The sequence below is a fragment of the Loxodonta africana genome, chromosome 13, assembly GCF_030014295.1.
Source record: "Loxodonta africana isolate mLoxAfr1 chromosome 13, mLoxAfr1.hap2, whole genome shotgun sequence".
NCBI classification, from domain to species: Eukaryota; Metazoa; Chordata; class Mammalia; order Proboscidea; family Elephantidae; genus Loxodonta; species Loxodonta africana.
This window is the reverse complement of record NC_087354.1, coordinates 25,211,060-25,233,570: the sequence shown is the minus strand read 5'-3', so window position 1 is coordinate 25,233,570 and position 22,511 is coordinate 25,211,060. Positions and strand designations below refer to the sequence as shown.

Here is a 22,511-nt window from a genome sequence, read left to right as displayed (position 1 = left end):
TGTATATTCTCAGGAAAAAAATTTTTTTAAAAAATCCTCATAACAACAACAAAAAAAGAATCTATCAGGTACAGAGACCCCAGAGCAGAAGAGAGTAGCTGAATTAAATTAAAAGAAGACATACATCGCTAAAGCAAAAAGAACAAGAAACATTTTGTGAATCGAAGCTGGAGAAGTGTACGGAACAGAGACCATTCAGGATCTACTACTGTTGTTGTTGGGAAACCCTGGTGGCATAGTGGTCAAGCGCTACAGCTGCTGACCAAAGGGTCGGCAGTTTGTATCCACCAGGCGCTCCTTGGAAACTGCATGGGGCAGTTGTTGTTAGTTACTAGACCCTGTCAAGTATTTTGGTCTTTATTTTAAGTGCAAAGATTATCATCAACTTTGACTTTAAAAGAATCGCTTGGTCACAAACAATAGAGTGAAAGAAGATAGGAAGTAGATACAGGGATTCCAGCTAGGAGGCTGTGATACTAATTCAGGCAAGAGGGAAAGCTCTAGCTTGGGTGGTGATAACGAAGATGGGAAAAAAGAGGGTAGACAACAGATATTCAGGGTATTAAAAATCAACAAGATCTGTTGATAATATATTAAATATGGAGAGGGAGAAAGAAGAGTATCACGGATAATTTCTAGATTTCTGCCTTGCTTGACTTGATGAACAGTGATCCCATTTACAGAAAATGGAATGAAGAGGATCGTGAATTTGTGTGCCTGTCTTTTTCCCCAGCAAAACTTTCGTGAGGGCAGAGAACTTAAGATAGTCACATTTGGGTCCTCAAACACTAATTAACTGACTGGTGATGCACACTAGCAAGATCCCTATTTAAATTATTTCAGGGCCTCTCAGTCAATTTTCTGAGAAATTCTAGCTGGGCAAAAGAAAAAGGTTTGCATGAAAACTAATAATTAACTAAAGGTAAGTGGCTATAACCCGTGCCCATTTGAACGGCATACCTCACAAAAGCACAATGCCAACATTAGAGCTGTAAAATGTTGTATGCTGGATTTCTGCTTCCAGCCTATACCTCCTTCTCAAAATTTTAAAACCCCAAAACCATTTGGCTTTTCTTTCTTGCACCAAATAATCAACGTATTATTATATTCTCTGATAGAAATTTTAAGACACCAGTTATTTTACTTTAATGTTTAAATGCCCTTCCTTGTCTTCTACACTTACTGGTAGGATACATTTACCTTTGAAAAATCTTTGAAGGAATGACTATATCAGTGCTAAAAGGAAATGGTGATAATGTAGCTGCAACCTAACCAGCTGCCGTTGAGTCGAACCTGACTCATGACAACTCCATGCATGTCAGAGTAGAACTATGCTCCGCAGGATTTTCAATGGCTGGATTTTCAGAAGTAGATCAGTAAGGCTCTTCTTCTGAGGCACCTCTAGGTGGACTTGAACTGCCAATCTTTCGATTAGCAGCCAAGCACATTAATTCTTTGCACCACCCAAAAACCCACTGCCATCAAGTAGATTCCGACTCATAGACCCTACAGAATAGAGGAGAACTGCCCCATAGAGATTCCAAGGAGCGCCTGGCAGATTCGAACTGCAAACCTCTTGGTTTGCAGCCACAGTGTCTAACCACTATACCACCAGGGTTTCCTTGTACCACCCAGGGATTCATAACGTAGCTCCAAAAACCAAAGCCAAACCCATTGCCATCGCGTCTATTTTAACTCTTGGTGACTCCATGTATTACAAAATAGAACCGAGTTTCACAGGGTTTTCTTGGCTGTAATCTTCATGGAAGCAGACTGTCGATCTTTTTTTCCACGGCACCACTGGGTGGGTTCAAACTGCCATCATTTAGGTAAATAGTCAAGTACAAATCATGTGTGCCACTCAGGGACCTTAATGTAGCCCCAAAACCAAACCAAACCCACTGTTGTAGATTATGACTCATAGTCAGTCTCCCCTTATTTTATAGAAAATGAAAATGAGTCCCTAACAGGTAACTTGTTCAGTGCCAGAAATGAATGAGACTCAAACCCTGACCACCTGTTCCCACCACCACTACACCTATACAAGAGGGAGAGGGAGGGAAGCCAGGGAAAGGAGACACAAACACATAAATAGCCCTAGTCTGGGGTAGGCCAAGGACAGTTTTTCCAATATTTGATGTCTTCTAAAAATTTCTTGGCAATGATTACAGCAGCTGGCTGGAGTACTGGAAAAAGCAGTTCAATGAATTACAGTTCATCTTCAAGCCCCAGCAGAGTCCTTGCAGGCCACTGACAGCAGCATCTACACAGATGAGTAGAATGTGGTAGGATGAAAAGAAAGCAAAAGGCACCAAATCTATTGCTCTAATTCCCACTTCATCTACAACCCAAAGGTGAACGAAGCTGTCCCAGCTTCACTCCCCCACTAGCCCCCAAACTCAGAGTAAAGAAAAAGGAGAAGAGAAGCTCAAACCAATTTCTGCTCAATGGTTTTAAGGTTACTAGTAGCAAAGGCAAAGAATTTGCGAAGGTAAGTTTTAACGATGGTAGCCAGGGTGACACCATGGTTAAGCACTTGGCTGCTACTGAAAGGCTGGCAGTTTTCAAACCCACCCAGCAGCTCTACTGGGGAAAAGACCTTGCAATCTGCTTCCATAAAGATTACAGCCAAGAAAATCCTATGGGGCAGCTCTACTCTGTCACATGGGGGTTGCTATAAATCGGAATCAACTCAATGGCACCCAACAAGTCTTAACTATGAGTTCTTAGGCTCTGAATGTACCAAATTACCATCTGGACTCATTTAGCTTGCTTACTTACTTACCAGGCTCCGTTGAAAAGGATTTTTTGTTTTTTTTTTTTAACTTAAAAAATGATTTAATCCTCACGATAACCATAAATGTTACCTCCACTTTCCAGGAACTTAGAGGAAATGGAGCAACAGAAAAGTTGAATACATTGCCCAAAGTCACACAACGAGTAACTGGATAGCTAGTAACAAGCAGAGTAAGGTTTAGAACCCAGGCAGTCTGGCTCTGGAATCTACGCTCTTAATCATCGCCATACGCCCTCTCACAAAACATATGGTGAAACTCGGATATTTATGCTCTCTTTAAGACCACACCATTTATTTAAACATTTAATGACATGATGGACTTTAAATATTCTTCATCAGAGCCTAGAGCTTTGGAGGGGGCTAGGGTGGTTTTTAGGCAGTGGACAGGAAGAAAAGGCATGTTTAGCTGGCCCAGTAAATGAGGCAATGTAACTCCATATTGCCCCCACATCCTATAAGTATCTTCTTATCCTACTCCCTCACTTTCAACTATCACTTATACGCAGATCGCTCTCCACGCTGACTCTCTAGCCCTAACTTTTCTACGCTCTATACCCTAATTGCCAACTGCCTAGGAGACACCTCCCCATGGATATTCTGCACCGAATTCATTATCTACACCCAAGTCTATGCCCTCATTCTGTCCTATATCCCCATAAATGGCCTCACCTCAAGCTCTCATGTAATAATTTTCTTCTCTTCCTTCACCTCCTTCCTTCTATCTCAAGAAATCCTGTTTATTTTACATCAACAATGTCCCCTTATCCATCCCAACTGCCCAAGTCCTCGTTCTCTCTCCTGAACCACTGCTTCCCTACTGTTCTCCCCAACTCCAAGCATAATCTATCCTCCATATTATTACTAAGTTCCACTTCCCACGATTTAGATATGATTTGTGTGTCAATTCTCTGATCAAATCCTTCCATGGGATCCTTGCTTTTTTCACAATAAAGCCAACTCCCTAGTCCCAAATTACTATCTTTTTTTTTTTTTTTCCTGCTGTTAACACAACTCTAGCAAAACTAGGCTGCTCACCAACCATGGCACTTTTACAACTAAGTCAAAAGAAACAGGAACAAACTTCAGGTTCGATGGCATTACAATGGACAAATATTAATGATTTTTTGTTCTCCCCATTCCTGTCACATTCAATTAATTACTTTGATTTAATTCAATCCTAGCCTGACTTGTTTCACAGTTCATTGATTGTATCATTCTCCCCAAGTCAGTCTATAAGTACTAGAACCAAGATAACTCACAGTGCCATGGGAGCCCAAAAAAGAGAAGATGTAATTAAATACGCTCATCAGAGTACACTGCTATATAAACTATTTCCATAACATGACAAGCAGATAAGAAAATACAACTGGATAAATAAATTTCAGGAAACAATATTATAAATAACTAAAAATTTTGGTTAAATTATTTCTTATCAATGATTACTAAAAAGCCTAAAATGTACATTTTACTTTTCTGTCCCCAAAGTTAAAACATACTAATCAGTTTTCTCTGGGCAACTTTCAGGGATGGCATTTGTGAGGTGATGAGTCACCTGGCAAAAAGTAATTTGGCCTTTGGTCTTGGTTCCTGGGACCTGAGGCTAATTAGTAGGGGCTGACCAGACCAAGAGAGACCAGCTGGGGTCCCAGTGTTGACTAAGTCTCAGGAAACATGATGCAATCTATCATGGCCATGTGGGAGGAGGGGCGCGAAGAAGAGCCCTGAACCCTAAGGCTGAGATGAGCTTCCTCGTTGGCAAGAACACCTGTTCTCAGGAAGGAAGCACATCCTCCTGAGACATGGAATCCATGCTGGGACCCCTCCCAGACCTCACCCTATGCATCTCATCATTTGCATCATTTTTAGTTGTAATAAATCTGTATGGCACACTCTGTGAGATTCTGTGAGTTGTTTCAGGGAATAAACAAACCCACAGGGCAGTGAAAGCCAGAAGGGGCTGGCGTCTGCCCACTTAGCAGTCTGAAGGAAGGTGTTCTAACTTTTAAGCTCTGACCCAGCTCCAGGTGGCTAGGGTAGGGGAGAGTGTCGCTTGGGCACTGGTGATGTGGACGGAGAAATGCGAAGGTGAAGACTGTATATACTTCCACACTTTGAAGAATGGATTCATGTAGTTAGCAAGGAAGGTGGTATTTACCCACTTTGCCCCTTGCTTAGTGTAGCATTATAGCCTATAATTCTCACTGTATAATCTAAAAATGTCAGTTCAGAGATGCAACCTTTACAGTAGTGAGATGTCAGGTTGTTCACCATTTTCTTTGGTAATGTAGGGGCCCCAAAAACAATGCTCTTGCCACATAAACCAGAGAGTACATCAGCCTGAGACCAGAAGAGCTAGATGGTGCCCAGCTATAACCAATGACTGCCCTGACAGGGAACACAACAGAGAACCCCTGAGGCAGCAGAAGAACAGTGGAATCCAGACCCCAAATTCTCATAAAAAGACCAGACTTAACAGTCTGACTGAGACTAGAAGGACCCCGGTGATCATGGTCCCTAGACCTTCCTCTTGGCCCAGGACAGGAACCATTCCCAAAGCCAGCTCTTCAGACAGGGATCGGACTGGACCATGGGTAGGAGAGGGGAGCTGGTGAGGGGTGAGCTTCTTCAATCAGGTGGACACTTAAGACTATGTTGATATCTCCTGCCTGAAGGGGAGATGAGAGGGTAGAGGGGATTAGAAGCTGGCGAAATGGACACAGAAAGAGAGAGCGGAGGGAGGGAGCGGGCTGTCTCATTGGGGGAGAGCAACTGGGATTATGTAGCAAGATGTATATAAGTTTTTGTGTGAGAGACTGACTTATTTGTAAACTTTCACTTAAAGCACAATTAAACAAACAAACAATGCTCTTACACTGCGCTGTGTATTCATTAGAGTTATCCCACACCTTTAAAAAAATGTAAATAACCCTAGGGAGGTTTCATTCCAAAGAACTGCTTTGATCAAACGTTTTCCCAACGCTTATCAGAGATCAGAAAACAAGGGCTTTTTGATTGATGGAGCTTATGGAGAGAGGGAAAAGAAGGGAAGAGTTAAAGTATTATATACTTTAAGAGAAGACAAGCTTTAAATGCAAAAACAATATTTGTGGCTCTGTGCAACGTCTAATTTTTTCAGCTGTAAAACAGTTTTCAGAACAGCTATGATGAGTGTACCACATGAAGAGTTAACTTCTGCAGCGGAAATTGAATACCCAAGGCCAAAGCGGCTAGGGGAAAGACTCCAGGAGATAAGATGTCCAAACAGGAAAATAGAAAGCCACAGAGAACTACATTCACTCACCAAGAGTTTTGCTAGAGTTCCAGTGTTAACCTCACTAAATTTTAACTAAATTCTAATTCCTTCTCCACAAAACTTTTGTGACCATGTTTTCCGAAAAAGATTAAAACTGATTTTGTATTCTCTCTTAGGCATCCTAAAAGTATTATATTTTGTTGGTTTTTCACTATACCACTAACAGCTTTTTTTCCCCATTTTTCCGAACATGCAAAAAGCAAAAATGTCTGTCAATGCAAAGTAAAGATCTTACTCCAAACAACTACTTACTTACTCTTATGTGTACTCATTCTGCAACCAAGTCAGAAGTTCACTGGCTCTAGAAAGGGATGTAAACGATTCACTTTTTACTTTCTTTGTGATTCCTTTTCCACATCTCCTGAACCACCTTTATCGTTCTTCATCCTGAATCACTGGTCCGAATGTTAAAATCAGTGAAGCTGCCAAATTTGGTCTTTTTGTTCATTTTTACAAGCCTGATGTGGCAGCAAGGTGTTCTACTCCAGCCTTAGTTCTAATGTTCAGCCCAAACATAACATTTGTCAGGAACAAATGCAATTCATGTAACAAGTAGTTGGCTCAAATGGAAAGCCCTAAGTCACTGAACGAGACAGTTTAGCCATTAACAGAATGAGTTAATATAAAGAACTGATTTATAACTGTCCAGAGTCCAAACATCCCACCTCCCTTTGTACTCATTACACCCCCAAGCCTTAGCCTGAATCATAAGAAAAAAATATTCTGCAGGCAAATGCCAATTGGGAGGGGGGGGAAGGAGTTGGATTCCTTTACAAACATATCAACCAGATTGTTTCCAAAAAGGATACTATGGCAACAACATAAACAACAGATTAGAATAAGCTATTCTATTTGGTAAAGTGAGGGTCTCAATGGGAAGGCTGGCTGTTAAAAAGGCTTTGACAGTCATAAAAATCTCCTAAATGAAGGAAGAAGAAAAATGAGGCTCCAGGATCACAAATATCCTTCCTTTCTCTCCATGTTGTTTACATAAAAAGCAGAGTACACGACAACTGATGCTTCTTAACCATTAAAAAAACAGCCAGGATAAAGAGACTGAATACCAAAACTAAAGCTTGAATGCAAACAGTTTGAAGGTTGCCATGAATTGGTGGCGACTCTAAGACAACAGAAGACGGAGGTTCTTCAAATACTGGCGCCTATGGCAGATACTCTGATCATATCACCAGAAACTTATTTCATGGTTCCACCAACACCAAAAATTAGGACTGCTGATATACCACGGAGGGATCCTTGTTGAGTCCATTCACAAAAGAAACCGAGAAGTTTGCCCGGGATCCATAGCTAGTTATTAGTTACTCACTAATAAATAAAAATTGTTGATGAAATTGATCCAATTCAAGGAATTTTTCTTGTTAGAAACCCCAGCTCTCTTCTTTACCTTTCTGTTGAGTTAACAAATGCCGAAGTTAAAACCAAGGCTCAGAGAGCGCAGCACAGAGAAAGGAGAGGAGAATCAGGCTTTAATTTGAGCAGGACAGATTGGGACCTTGCGACTTCTAACTCTGATGGAGAATAAAAGGGAAAGGACATAAACCAGAACAGTAAGAAAAGTAGAACTACCCCCACCTTTCTTCTTCTTTTAAAAGCCCCTCAAGTCATAAAAGAAAGCACAGGTTGAAGATTTTAACTGCATGATAATTAAGGCTTCCCTCTGACTTTCTGACCTATCATATACTAGGGCTAAGTAATTTTGGACAAATTATTCAGCCCAAACCTGTAAAAAGGAATGAGGGGGGCAGGTAGGAAAGAAGAGAGAATAAATTTTTAATACTCTTTTAATATATTTTTAATATTTCATCAAGTTTGTAAGGTACAAGGCCTGATAAGCTTCTCTTCTGTTCCTTTCCCTTCCGGTGAGAAATGCAGTAACAGGCCTGAATCCCTCAGTAGTTCCAAAAATTGTTCCAAGGAACCATGCTGCCCAGAGTCCATACATCACTCACACAAAATTAAAAGTATTGTTTAGCTAAAATCAGAATGGCAGAGACAAGGGGAGATTTTTTCTTCATACTGTTTCATAATTTCCAAAGTTTCTATAATAAACATGTTTGCTTTTACAGTTAGAAACTCTCATGTTAGGACTATTTCTTTTCTTTAAATATGTAATGCTTCACGAATCTGCATGTCATCCTTGCACAGGAGCCACGCTGATCTTCTCTGTATAGTTCCAATTTTTTTAGTGTATGTGCTGCCGAAGCGAGCATGCTAGGACTATTTTTAACAGATGTTCACGTTGACTTTATTCTATCCTAAACTTAACCCAGCTTGTGTGTTAAAATAAAGTTTTAACCCTTAGAGGAAGAGGATAACAGTATCTTCTTAACCAAAGCCAAGCTTGCTAACATTCTCTTCATTGTTTACCAAGAGTCTGTAGATGTCTTCTCAAAAGCCAGAATCACACAAAGGGTAACTGCATGCAAGCGTTCCCTACAATAAGGTCAAGACGAGACAAACTCCTTCCCTTCATCCTCCCCCAACTTCATCAGAAAATGCAGGCTTCTTCTCATTAGCATATCCAAGACTGAAAGTCAGTAATACAGCTTAAAAGGAAAAAAACTTAGGGTCTTCTCGACAAGTGACACTAGAGCAAGTAGTATCCACATGCAAAAACATGAACTTGGACTCTTGGCTCACATCAGACACAAAAATTAATCCAAAGATGGCTCCTAGATATAAACTTAAGAGGTAAATATAAAACTTTTACAACAAACCATAGGAGAAAATCTTGTGACTTCAGCCAAGGCAAACATGCCTGAGATATGATACCAAAAGTATGAGCCATTAAATAAAAAGTGATAAACTGCACCGAATCAAAATTAAAAACTTTACTCTTCAAAACACACTATTAAGAAAATAAAAAGACAGGCCACAGGCTAGGATAAAATATTTGTAAATCACTTATCTGATAAAAGACATCTATCCAGAATATATAAAAATTCTTACAACTCAGTAAGACAAAAAATAAAAAATGGGCAAAGGGTTTTAACAGACACGTCACCAAAAATATAAACAAATGGCAAGTAAGCACAGGGAAGATATTTAACATCATTAGTCATTAGGGAAATTCAAATTAAAACCACAATGAGATACCAGTACACACCCACCAGAGTGGCTATATAATGGAAAAGATTAACGATACCAAGTGTTGGCAACTACATGGAAAAACTGGAACTCTCATATACGGCTGGTGGATATATAATGCATTTTTTATGCCACTCCGGGATTTAAAAAAAAAAATACATTAAGCCATCCTCAAACTTAAGTCTTGACTTCTGAATGACTGACCATCATTAATTTCCTCAGGACTAGGAATACTAAATTTCCTCAAAATGCATGTAGGACAAGAGTACGTGGCTAGTTCTGGGAAAGGAGCTTTCCTAGGGAAAAAGACAAGTGTGCATGTGTGAGCTCTGACACACAGCACTGTTGACACCTTTGTGACTGCTTAGAGTTTTCCCTCCTTTTGGTACCTGGCTGATCGCAAGTGAAAACTGGTTAATTAAAGACTCACCTACACAATACCAGATGGAGCAATTTCTACCAATGAATACAGAAAGAAGAGAGCTGTTCTATCTATATGTCTACTGCCTGTTTAAGATTTTGCATCAGATCTTGAGTATCAAAGTCAGGTCCCTCCTTGGGTAGGAATCATGAGTTTGCAATATTTTCATTTACAATAAAAGCAACATTCTAGAAAACAGTAATTAACTCCAGCAAAAAAAAAAAAAAAATTCATTTATAGAACAGAAATATTCCCAATAAAACATGGTGCTAAGGTTGTATAAGCAAGTCGACAACCTATAAAAAAAAAAAACCTATAAGCTAGCTGAAAACCTGCTAGTCAAGGGCAAAAGAAAAGGCAAAAGGGAACGGATGACCTAGGTGTTTGCTTTGATGAAAGGGAGGGGCAGAGACATTCAGACTGGTTCTTCCAGATGTAAAAACTGGTCCAGCCAAAGCAGTTGCTAAATATACCAAGGACGGGCACAGTACAACACAAAGACAGATAGCTTTGTTGGGCTGTTCTTCCTCCTTCACAGGGAACTTCCAAACTCTTGCTTAACTTTTCAGTGATATCCTGGTTTTAATGAAACCACAGCAGGTCGGGCCTAACACAGACACCCTATGTGTTTAGCAAGCTTTGCTAATAATATGAAGGGATGGTCAGGATTGAGTTTAGACAAGAAAACAAAGGCCAAATAGTGTGTGGGCTGACAAGGTATTTACATCACTTCAAGAGGGGCATGAACTTATTGCAACATTTTTTTAGCTGATATTTTCCACCTATAAATCAGGAAAAGGTAGAAAATGAAAAATGCCCATTGCTGACAAGGATGTGGTGAAACAAGTAATCTCATATTCAGGTGATGAGTATGAAATAAAAAGTGCTCATAAGCATTTTGGATAAAATTTAACACGTGTGGAGAAAGCTGAAAATGTTCAAACATTAGCTTAGTAATTTTACTTTACAAAAAGGAAATGCTGTTGGAATCAAAGGAAAAACTGTTGGGAGAAAAAAGAAGAACTAAATGCCCAATACTGAGAACTGTTGAACTAAATTATAATAACTCCAAATAATATAATTACGCTAGCTGTTAAAACAATGGAAACCCTGGGGGTGTAGTGGTTAAGTGCTACGGCTGCTAACCAAAGGGTTGGCAGTTCAAATCCGCCAAACGCTCCTTGGAAACTCTTTGGGGCGGTTCTACTCCGTCCTGTAGGGTCGCTATAAGTCGGAATCGACTCAACGGCACTGGGTGTTTTATGAAAACAATATTTAAAAACTATATAACATGAGGACACAGTGTTATATGAAAAAAAGCAGAAAACAAAATTATAAATACGATGTAATCTTCTCAACTATATATTATTACACAACGTATAGGAAAGAAAAAGGCTAGAAGAAAACCAAAAGGTTAAGTACCTCTAGGTAATGGGATTTATAGGTAATTTTTTCCTACATTATATACTATCTAGAATTTACTTATCACCTATATAACTGGGAACCGACTCGACGGCACCTAACAACAACTGGGAGCCGACTCAATGGCACCTAAGAACAACAATATAACTGGGAGCCTTTCACCTCCAACTCTGGAAAATATAACTACGAGTGCTATCAATCATAATAAATAAAGTTGTTGTAAATGCCTGCCCAGGGCCTCCCTCGATGGTTTTCTGCTCCTATAAAGTACACCTAACTCCTTACTTAACGACTATCTCATAATCCAACATTTCACCCTTACAACAATAGTAAAAAAACTACTAAATGACTATTTCGTGCATCAACAATGTACATCTGGCAGTAACAAACGCTGAGGTACAAAGTGGGGGTAACACTGGCTGTGATGGTTAAGGTTATGTGTCAACTAGGCTGGGCCATCATTCTTAGCTGTTTGGCAGTTATGTAATGATGTAGTCATCCTCCATTTTGTGATCTGATGTGGTCATCCTCCACTTTCAAATAATGCTAATTTTCGCATAATGACCTGGTCTTTGGAACCTAACTATGTCGATAAATGAGGACTGGATGTAATATGAATCTAAATAATAGAGATAAGCCCATGGCAACACTGCCAGGCTCATGGATCATTTTTCTTACCCTATATTAGTTTATAAAGTCAATTTTGCAAAGTGAACAAAAATCTTGTGGTATAATGAGGCTTACATTCCTCTAGGTTTTTTTTTTTTTGGTAAAGTTGTTCCTGCCTTCCACATTGAAGCAATTAACTTTTTTTTATTTTTAAATAATTTTATTGTGCTTCAGGTGAAAGTTTATAGGACAAGTTAGTTTCACATTCAAAAATTTATTTACAAGTTGTTTTAACATCAGTTGCGATCCCTGCAATGTGACAGCACTCTCCCGTTTTCCACCCTGGATTCCCTGTGCCCATTCGTCTATACTTTTCCTGTCCCTTCTGCCTTCTCATCTTGCTGTTGGGCAGGAGTTGCCCCTTTGGTCCTGTATATTTCACTGAACTAAGAAGCACGGTCCTCACATGTATCATTATTTCATAGGCCTGTCTAATCTTTGTCTAAAAAGTGGGCTTCGGGAGTGGCTTCAGTTCTGAGTTAGCAGGGTATCCAGGGCCATAGTCTTGGGGGTTCCTCCAGTCTCCATCAAACCAGTCAGTCTGGTCTTTTTTTGTGAATTTGAGTTTTGTTCTACATTTTTCTCTCGCTCTGTCCTGGACTCTCTATTGTGATTCCTGTCAGAGCAGTTGGTAGTGGTAGACAGGCACCATCTAGTTCTTCTGAGCTCAGGCTGGTAAAGTAATAAACTCTTAGGAGTCTCTTTCTACACCTAGAACTTTCCCAGAACGGTAAAGGCATCAACTGGTGATTACCATATCACCAGTAAGCTACTACTGGATGATGCCCTGACAGGGATTCATAGAATTCTCCCACATTTTACAAGCCACCCCTGCATAAAAATGTTTCAGCTACCCTCAAATTCAATCAACATTAAAAAAAAAAAACACCGGCAGAGGCATAGACAGAGCACCACGGGTTACGAAAATAATGGTGAAGAAAAGATAATCCAAAATAAACATGTGTTACCTTACGTTTTTTCCCCGATTGAAGGAAAAGTACCTTTTTATAGCAGATAAAAAGTGGGCAGGAATTTGCAATAAGTTAGGCTACGTTAGGAATGAGGTTAGAATGAGTTGAGACAGCTAGAAGAGAAGCTGTTTTCTATTGTTCTTAGGCTAAAGTACACATTCTATTGAAAAGGAAGAAAGAAGAACTAATTTGGTATGTAACATTCAATACTTAATAACATAGGATCCCAGAAATAGAATTGGAAAGAGCCCCTTACCCAAACTGCCTCCCAATGAAAGTCAGAAATAATTGGTGAGAGGAAGTAATTTTATCAATTGAAGAACTTTTGAATGTTTTTCAAGTGCTCAGCTATTATTCCTATCAGATAATGACAGTGAACCAAAAAATTTTAGACTTGAAAAGAATCTTAGAAATCCTCTGCTCCCGTTCATCAGTCGATCCACATGAAGAACGCCGTATCTGCTGTGGTTGTGAAAATACACACAAGTCTAAGTATTCAAGAACCAATGAAGTTAAAAGAAGTCAGTGATATTGCACCATGTCATGCTTTAGGCCACGAAGGTTATCAATACACATGCCACTCTTGAGGAAAAGTCACCCAAGTGTTTACAGCAATCTGTCTTTCTATTCCACTCTCCATTTCTTTCTCCCCTACCTGACTGCGGTATATAACATAAGCATGTTACGTCTTAAACAGTTTTAAAACTATGTTCACAATTTCAAAAATGGAAACTGAAACAGATAATCACTAATAAAGTAGTTTATTTAGGAGATCCTACATAGAATTTGTAAACAGTTCAGAGACCCTCATTTAAAAAGTAGATGATTTCCCACTCCAGCGTAAATGGTCTCATTTTTGCATACTCACCTTACGCAGCAGAAGTTTTTCTTAAAAGCTTTCTTCTGAAAACCCAAGATTTGTTAAAATACCAAGAGAAGATTAAACAAAACAGTTTGTTTAAACAAATGATATAGCCTAATGTTATTTTAACATACATCACAGCCCAGATCTTCACAATGACACCAACCGTTCATTCCGACCAGTGACTACGCCAGTGGACATCTCTTTTGGACACGTTCCTTCAACCAAACGCAAACACACAGGCATGTACAACTCTACCTCATATCCTTTAAATTCCATATTTATGAGGTTGATCTGCTAAAAAAAAATCTGATAACCAAATTTCTTACCATCTATTTCATTTTCATATTGCCTACGAGCAAGAACCATTTAAACATATACTTAAAAATGTTTTAAAATATTTCAGAAGTCAGAATTTTTATATACATCCTAAAGTAGCTACCTAAAGGCTGTAAACAGTTGACCTTAGAACTCCCAACACAAAGTCTGATTAACACAGAAGACTCCCATTAGAGGACAAAATAACCAGCACCCACCTCATCACTAGGCCCTCTCCACCTCACAGCTCTCATATGAGCTCTAAATTTAATACCAGTATGATTTTCCTATTAGCTCACGATAGGAAGACATTTGGTGCTTGCTATGTGCAAGACACTCTGCGAAGCACTTCACATCGTCTTATTTCACCTTCATAGTATTTCTTTGAGAAAGGCAGGACTGATACTACCCTATTTTACAGGGGAGGAAACTGAGGATTGGGGAGGTTAAAGAATTTGCCTGGGGTCACACGGAGGTACAGCTAAAGAATGCAAAAAGTCCAGCTCCCTGTCTAAGCTCTTCACCACTATGTTAGCATAACCTCAGAGGTCTTTCCCATTTTCCTGATACACCTGGTTCCTAAATTTGTAAGAAGCCACGCTTCTAAAGAATATGTTACAATGTTGATTGCCCTAGACTGAACAGGAGCCTCTGCACCATCACTGGGGATATGTCTGGAAAGTAAAACAGTTATGGCTAGTCCATTCTCCCCAATCATAGTCCAGCACCCACTGTAAGAAATGCTAACCGACTATTCACTCACTAAACCTTACTACTTATGCCTCTCCCATTACCAGAAGAGCCCGCCTGAAGAAGGGATGGGTGCTTACCAATTTGAGCAAGAAAAGAGAACACCAATGCTGACGATCTAGCACAGCAGACAAAGTTTAAAACATGGGTTCTGAAGGCAGACATGGATTTGAATCTCGGCTTTCTTTAATTTGTTAGCGCTATAACTGTTTCTGTTGTTAGGTGCCGAGTTCATTTTCAACTCAAAGCAATCCCCTGTGACAGAACAGAAACACTCCATGGGGTTTTCTAGACTGTAATCTTTACAGGAGCTGATCACCAGGTCTTTCTACTGCGGAGTGGCTGGGTAGGTTCGAAAGGTCAAACCTTTCTGTTAGCAGCCTAGCATTTAACCATTAGGCCACCAGGGGTCCTTGCTCTTTGGCCTAGGGCAAGTTATTTAACCCTTAAAAGTTTCAGTTTCCTCATCTGCAAAATGTGGATGACAACATCACTACTTTCTTGGGTTACTGTTGTATCACTATGAATATTAAGGTAATATATGTAAAGTCATCAGCACAATGCCGGGCACAGAGTAGGCATTCAAATTCTAGTTATTGCTGATAATGATTTAGAATATTTATAAATGTTATAACCTCAATGGTTTTCTGCTCTTCTAAAGTAAAATGAATCTAAATAATGGAGATCAGCCAATGGCAACACTGCCAGGATCACGGACCATTTTTTTTACCCTGTATTAGTTTAATAAAGTTCAATTTTGCAGTAAAAAAGGGCTAGATAGACAGTAGCTGTCTGATACATTAAAACAGGATGAAAGGCAGAAACACTACAAAGACCCACAGTATCACATTAAGCACAAGAGTAGGAACGACTAAGAATCTCAAGACAGCACAACTGTACACCTGGAAATCGCAGAGGCTGGTTCAGTGAAATACAACATCCACCAATACAACATCCACCAATAGCCACTAACGTCCAATTATTCATATGCTCCCAGTGGAAAAGACTGAGTCACACACACTCTGTCTCTACCATTAAAGAATAACTTTTCTGTATTTATTTTCTATATATGCTGTATATATTCCCATACAGAAAATACAGTTTACAACTTCAACTAATTTTGAATTGCTTGAGAAAGATAATTTAGTTACAAGTGTTAATGAACTTAAGAAATTTTTACTACTTTATTGCAAACAATAACCTGAAACTAGGGGTCAATAAAACAATGCCAAGAAGAGGTTCTGTCTGGCCTTATAACGATTAAAACATAATTAGCACACTCCAATAAATAACACCACCCTTATTAAGGATGAACTTTATCCCACTCTGCCTCTACAAGGCAAATTTGAAATTAAGAAAGGTCCAAATTAATAAGACTTTATAGAATGTAACAGGGCTTTGTAATTAAATGCAAAAATTCAGCCCAAAAGATATGCAAGTAAATGAAATCCATTCTACTAGGTTCTAGAATAAACTTCTAGAGTTGAATTTACTTCGACCTTGGAAATTTTGCTTAAGCCAATCACAGATCACTCACAGAACTACTGACTAGACAAGGGGAATGAGCTGACAGGTGTCCAAATTCAATTACTGACACTTCAGAGTAAAGTACAGAATAAAGGCTAGGGGAAAATGTAAAGGAATATTCAGAAGATAAGAACAAACATATATCTGAGAATTAAAGGAATAAAAATTTTCCTTGATGGCATAAATCACAGAGCATATCAGAATCACAGATTCCTGCCCCACCCCAGACCTACTGAAGTCAAATCTCCTGGGGATATTCTGGTCCAGAGCCAGGATTGAGAAACACAGCCTCTGTGCAATCTCTACATAAATTTGTGCTCCCTTCTCTGGTGGTGTAGTGGTTAAGGGCTACAGCTGCTAACCAAAAGGTGCGCAGTTGGAATCCACCAGGCACTCCTTGGAGACTCTATGGGGCAATTCTACTCTGGGTCGCTATAAGTCTAAATCGACTCGTCGGCAATGAGTTTGATTTTTGTTGTTTTTCTCCCTCTGAACACAAAATCATTTGTCTGGTTGGCTAACTGGTTGTACAACCTATGGATTTGTGGCACCTACCACACTGCCAACCATGTGCATACATTAGCTCCCATACTAAGTTCTAAAGTTCCTGAGGGCTAGAAAAGTTACTATTTTCCTGGGTACCTAGCACCAAATATGAGTAATGTTTACAGGGTCGCTATGAGTCAGAATCGACTCGACGGCAGTGGGTTAGTGGGTGGGTAAGCAAAGCGCACTATAGTAGATGTTCAACCAGAAAAGGAAAATAATCCAATAAAAATACATTTTTAGGAAGCAGTTTGGGGAATTCTCTCCCATGCTGCATGGAGGTGGTCAGGCTTCTCCCTGACTGAAAAACAGCTCCCAGAGGGACCACGTTAAATCTTGTAAGGGAGAGAGGAAGGGAGATTACCTTGGGAAACTCTAGAAGTTGCACAGTATCAGAAAGAACTCAAGAAAATCCACAGACCCATGGCCTAAGAGGTGTAAGAGTAAATAAACCCATTACCATCGAGTCAATTCTGACTCACTGCAACCCTACAGGAGAGAAGAGAACTGCCCCATAGGGACTCCAAGGCTGTAAATCTTTACAGAAGCAGACTGTCACATTTCTCTCCAGAGGAGTGAATGGTGGGTTCAAACAGTCAACCTTTCAATTAGTAGCCGTGCACTTAACCACTGTGCCACTGGGCTCCTTTTGGGGCACCTTCATAATGTAAATAATTACGCGAAAAAGAATGGTGTTGTTAAGCTATTCCAAACAAGAAGGAAATAAAATTTGTTTTCTGGGGTTATAAACGTCATACAAGATTTTTTGAGTCACAACATACCTGAGTTCAAATTCTAACTCCACTAGCTGTATAAAATGACTTTATTAATATGCCACAGTTTCTTCATCAGTAAGTACAGTAATAATGCCATTATAAGGTGAGGAAAAACAAGGTCATATTTATAAAGCATTTGGCTCACTGTCTGGCACATCCTAGGTATTCAATAAAGATCAGTTCCTTTTCTCCTCAGGTGCAACTGAGAAGTAAGACGATACAAAGATTACATGGTAGAAAATGACTGGATGGCCATTCTAACACCATTTTTGACTGTGTTCTTTTTCAAGCCCCGCCCCCTCATAAGTGTGCCAGCCCTTAGTAGTACCCTCAGCAACCATTTCTGATATTAAGATCACAGGAAAGCTACAATACCCACATTTTTTTAAAGTTCAGAAGTATAAATATCCACAAATGATCATTTAAACCTAAACACAATGGAAAAACAAGAAGAGACCTTAGCATCTTTACTGAGGCTCTGACTTCGCAAGACACTAAGAAACAACACCTCCAACCATCACAGCTTTAACTAGGATGCCATATCCTGAGTCAGTCTCTCTGAGAGTAAAAGATGTTACTGTGCTCTGAATGCAGTAGGGAAGGCCAAAGAATTGTGTTAAGGAAAAGAGGCACAACACCAGACTCGTTCATGTGGCCAGGAACAACACCTGAAATTAGTTACAGTGAGCTGATTATTCAGAAACACCTGGGCAACCTGGCTGGGGCTTCTGGTTCCTTTCTAAGTGCCTAAACTACACAGCAAAGGAATCCAGATATTCTCGCAGTGTATCACTCACTTAAATAATATTTCAGATATATTACCCATCGCAAAAGCTGCAAGATGTTAATGAACCAAGGCTGAAAGGAACTAACATTACCACTGTTTCAGGCAACCTAATATCCATTATTTCTTTTCACCTTTACCACAAACCTGTAAGGTATTATCATTTCCATTTTGACAAATGAAGCAAACAGAGATAAGCTAAGAACTTGACCAAAATTCATATGACTATAAATGTTGTGAACCTAGAACTGGAATCCAGGTCTATCTGGCTACTACACCCTGCTGCCAATACCTAACCATCAATTTGGAAAATAAAGTGATGCTCAAAGACATGTTTAAGGATATTATCCTTGCCCTACTCCTTAAAAAAAGACGAGTCTGAACTCCTTGAAAGTGCTGTGTTACCAAATTAAGCCATCTCAACACACTGACACATGGCTTATTTTGTTTTCATATTCCTGTTTTGACTTTTATAAACAAATAAAATCTATGAAACAATGCCAGCAATAATGTAAGCATTTTATTTCAGGGAGGAACTGCAGCCACCCAAAGGGGAGAAAAAGTAGAAGTCTACACAAACCTCTCACAATTCAAAATACACAGAAACAACCTTCTTGCAGAAATTCAGCTGGTACCAAATGATCATCTGTAAGTCCTGTATATGCCTCATCAAAGGACAAAACTTACTGGCACTCCTACTACGTGCCAGGCACCTATTTTATCCTGGTAACACTCCATAAAATGGGGTATTCTTAGGCTCAGAAAAGTAACGTCACAGGAAGCAGCGGTGGTAATATCTGAATGCAGGTCTCTAACACTCAAGTCCGTACCTTTCTACTTTATTTACCACACTACTTTCCAAAATAATTCTACTGAATCACCGAACATATAACAAGCTACACACAGTGTACTTAATTCTGTCTAATGAAGTTCCCAGAGCATATTCCAACGCCAAAAGACTGCAAGAAATTGTCTGAGCTTTGTACTTCTATCTTACGGTTTTAAATTCAGTTACATCTTAAGGAAGAAAAAAAAAAAAAAGATTGTCAATAACTTCTTTATCAGGGCTAAATAAGATTTGGTTAAGTGATAAGAAATCAAGACATGAAATTAAATGAGCTCCTCTACATCTAGGAAAAATGAATCAGAAGTAACTCTGTTACTCCAACATTAAAACATGGCAGTACCCAAACTCCCTTAGGCAGGCACCAAGCAAATTCCTGATTGTTTGTTATTAACAGTTTTAATTTCTGGGGTAAGTGTTCCATTTCAGCACACTTTAACAACTGCAACCATGTCACATCAGCTGTACTGGAATTTATATTAGTATACTTTCCTCTCAATCAAATATCTGTTTGAGGAGAAGAAGAAGATCTTCCTGAGGCAACTGGACAAAAACTACAGCAGAAGAAAAGAAGGTACATGGAATTATATCTAAGGTCAGAAAATGACTTCAAAAGTCTAATCTTTCCATTCCTCCACTCCTGGCAGATGGTCATCAAGTCTCTGACTCTTCCTGGGGCTCAATTTTTATGGGAGGTTACTCAATTGTCAAGCAGCTCCACTTACTTTGGTCAACCCACCTTCCAGTGAGCTCCAACCATTGGATAAGTGTTCTGCATACTAAAAGTCAGGCACAGTATGACTTATTCTTCTTTTGCAATGTCATTCTTCATATATCTGAAAAATACCTATGACATTTACAGTTAACTCTTCTTAACTTTGGGCTAATAATTATTCCCAGTTATATAACTAATCTCTGTTCAACAGGTTTTAAACAGTCCTCAGGAGTATAAACTGGATGGTAAAACAAGCTCCAGTTTGTCAATGTTTCTCTGAAAATATGGCAACCATGACTAAACACGCCAGCAGTCCAAATCTTCCAGTGTGGTCTTTTTCTACTCTGACAGGCCATCAATGTCTTTTTCTTCTGGACATTATACTTCTATTACTGCATTCAAGATCAATTTAGCAATTTTGACAGCAATGTCCCTCATGACTCAAATAAGCTTATTATAATCAGCTAATGCTCCAATTAAACCAGGTCTTCCCTCATCTGTACTTGCACAACTGGTTTTCCAGACCCAAATGCAGAGCTTTAAATTACTCCTACCAAAATCAGTCTTATCAGATTTAGCATACTATTTCACTCTACTTCTCCGGCTCTCAGTTTCCTCATACATAAAATGAACACACTTAACAAGATGATTTCAGTGGTCCCTTCCAGTTTTAAAATGATATTCTAGAATATACCAAACATGTACAGTTAGCCATTTTACTTTTACAGCAACTTTATTACTACAGAGTTTTTAAAGGACTTTTTTTTTTAATCACAATTGGCTACAGGCTTTTGCCTAAAGTAGTTCATATGCTTACAAGCCACTCATACTCCTGACATAAAACCACCTATCAAGTTTTTGTATAATATAAGCTTCTCAAAACTTTACATACTAGGAGAGGAAAGGAGAATAAATCCCATTCCTATGAGAGCAGACAACAGGAAAAAGGTGGCAAAGGGGGGAAGGAGACAAAAGTGTTCCTCATGGAGCAGGGAAAGTGACATTACTAAACAAAATATCCCTCATGCAACATGGAAAAACGAGTTGATCAAACTGCATACAAACTGAAAAGCAGAAACACGGAGAATAAAAGTTTTGCTCAGAAATTTAAAAATAATAATAACGGGCCTCTTAAAGTTAAAAAGTCCCCTCTCCCTAATCTCACTGTCTAGGTATGACTCCATTTTTCCACACAATCTATATCTGTGTGTGACGGAATGGTGGGATTTCTGTTGTGCTCTCTACAGCACAGGCTGGAAAGATAACTATGTTTCTTAAACTCTTGCATTTAGGCTTTCAGGTGTGATTTAGGCTCCTCTAAACAAATGCAAAAAAAAAAAAAAATTTTTTTTTTTTTTTAAACAAATGCCAAGTCCCCGGGTTGCGCAAATGGTTTGCACTCAGCTACTGAAAGTGTGGCAGTTCAAACCCACCCAACAGCACCACAGAAGAAAGGCCTGGCAATCTGCTTCCATAAAGGGTACAGCCAAGAAAACCCTATGGAGCATTCCTGCTCTGACACACAGGGTCACCATGAGTGGGGATCAACTCTATGGCAATCGGTTTTGTTCTGTTTTAAAAAAAAAAAAAAATGAAGATGCATTTGACCAAGATTGGAAGAGGAACTGAGGTGGAGGCCTACCTCCGCTACAGTTGCTAACAAGTGTGGTTGTAAAGGCACTGGGTTTCCTGCAGAAGCATTAATTAAATCCAGGTGTCTTAGGTGTCAAAAAGCAGAGGGCCATGTTCACAGATCAGAAGACTTAATATCGTTAAGATAGCAATACTCTCCAAATTAGTATGAAGATTCAATGAAATCCCTATCAAAATACCAGCTGGCCTCTGCAGAAACTGATAAGCTGATCCGAAAATTCATATGAAAATGCAAGGGATCCACGATAGTCAAAACAATTTTGAAAACAAAGAACAAAGTTGGAGGACTCACACTTTCTGATTTCAAAACTTACTACAAAGCTACAGGAATTAAGACAGTGTGGTACTGGCATAAGAATAGACAAACAGATCAATGGCACAGAACTACAGTCAGACGTCAGCCCTCACGTTTTTGGTCAACTGATTTTTGACAAAGGTGCCAAGACAATTCAGCGGGAAAAGGAATGTCTTTTCAACAAGTGGTACTGGGACAAGTCGATACCCACATGCAAAAGAATGATGCTGGAGAACTATCTCAAACCATATATAAAATTAACTCAAAATAAATCAAATGGCACCTGATTCCTAAATCAGAAAACCTCAGTTCAACTCTCACGGGATCTTAAGGGTCACTCTGTAGGCAGACATAGGGCTTTTCCAGCAGGAAGGCACATATGGGCCAAGCTACTAAGTTGTTTTACTGTTGACCTATCAAAGAAGCAGCAAGATGAGTGATCGCTGGCCTGACTAGTACCACAGGTGCTGGCTAACCTCAGAAGACTAGGGCAGGCAAGTAGCTATAAGTTTACAGTCGCAGCGGAGCACACCATGGAAATGCACCTAAGAAGATAATTAAACCTGCAGGCCTTAACCAGATCAACATTTTCTTAGGAAAAGCCTGACAGCAAGACTACATATATTCAGATTCTTGTTGCTTTAATCTAAGGAAATTGAAGAAAAAAAAAAAAAAAACATTGCCATCGAGTCGATTCCGACTCATAGCAACTTTACAGAACAAAGTAGAACTGCCCCCTAGGG

At 39.3% G+C, this 22,511-nt stretch overlaps 1 protein-coding gene and 1 non-coding gene across 10 annotated transcripts in view; both read right to left on the bottom strand.

Annotated features, from left to right (window-relative positions):
* AKAP13 (A-kinase anchoring protein 13) overlaps positions 1 to 22,511 on the bottom strand; it is a 412,106-nt gene that overhangs the window by 344,911 nt on the left and 44,684 nt on the right. The window lies entirely within an intron of this gene.
* On the bottom strand, positions 8,229 to 8,338 carry LOC111751640 (U6 spliceosomal RNA). The gene has a single exon (XR_002786762.1). It is a non-coding gene; the product is annotated as a U6 spliceosomal RNA (small nuclear RNA).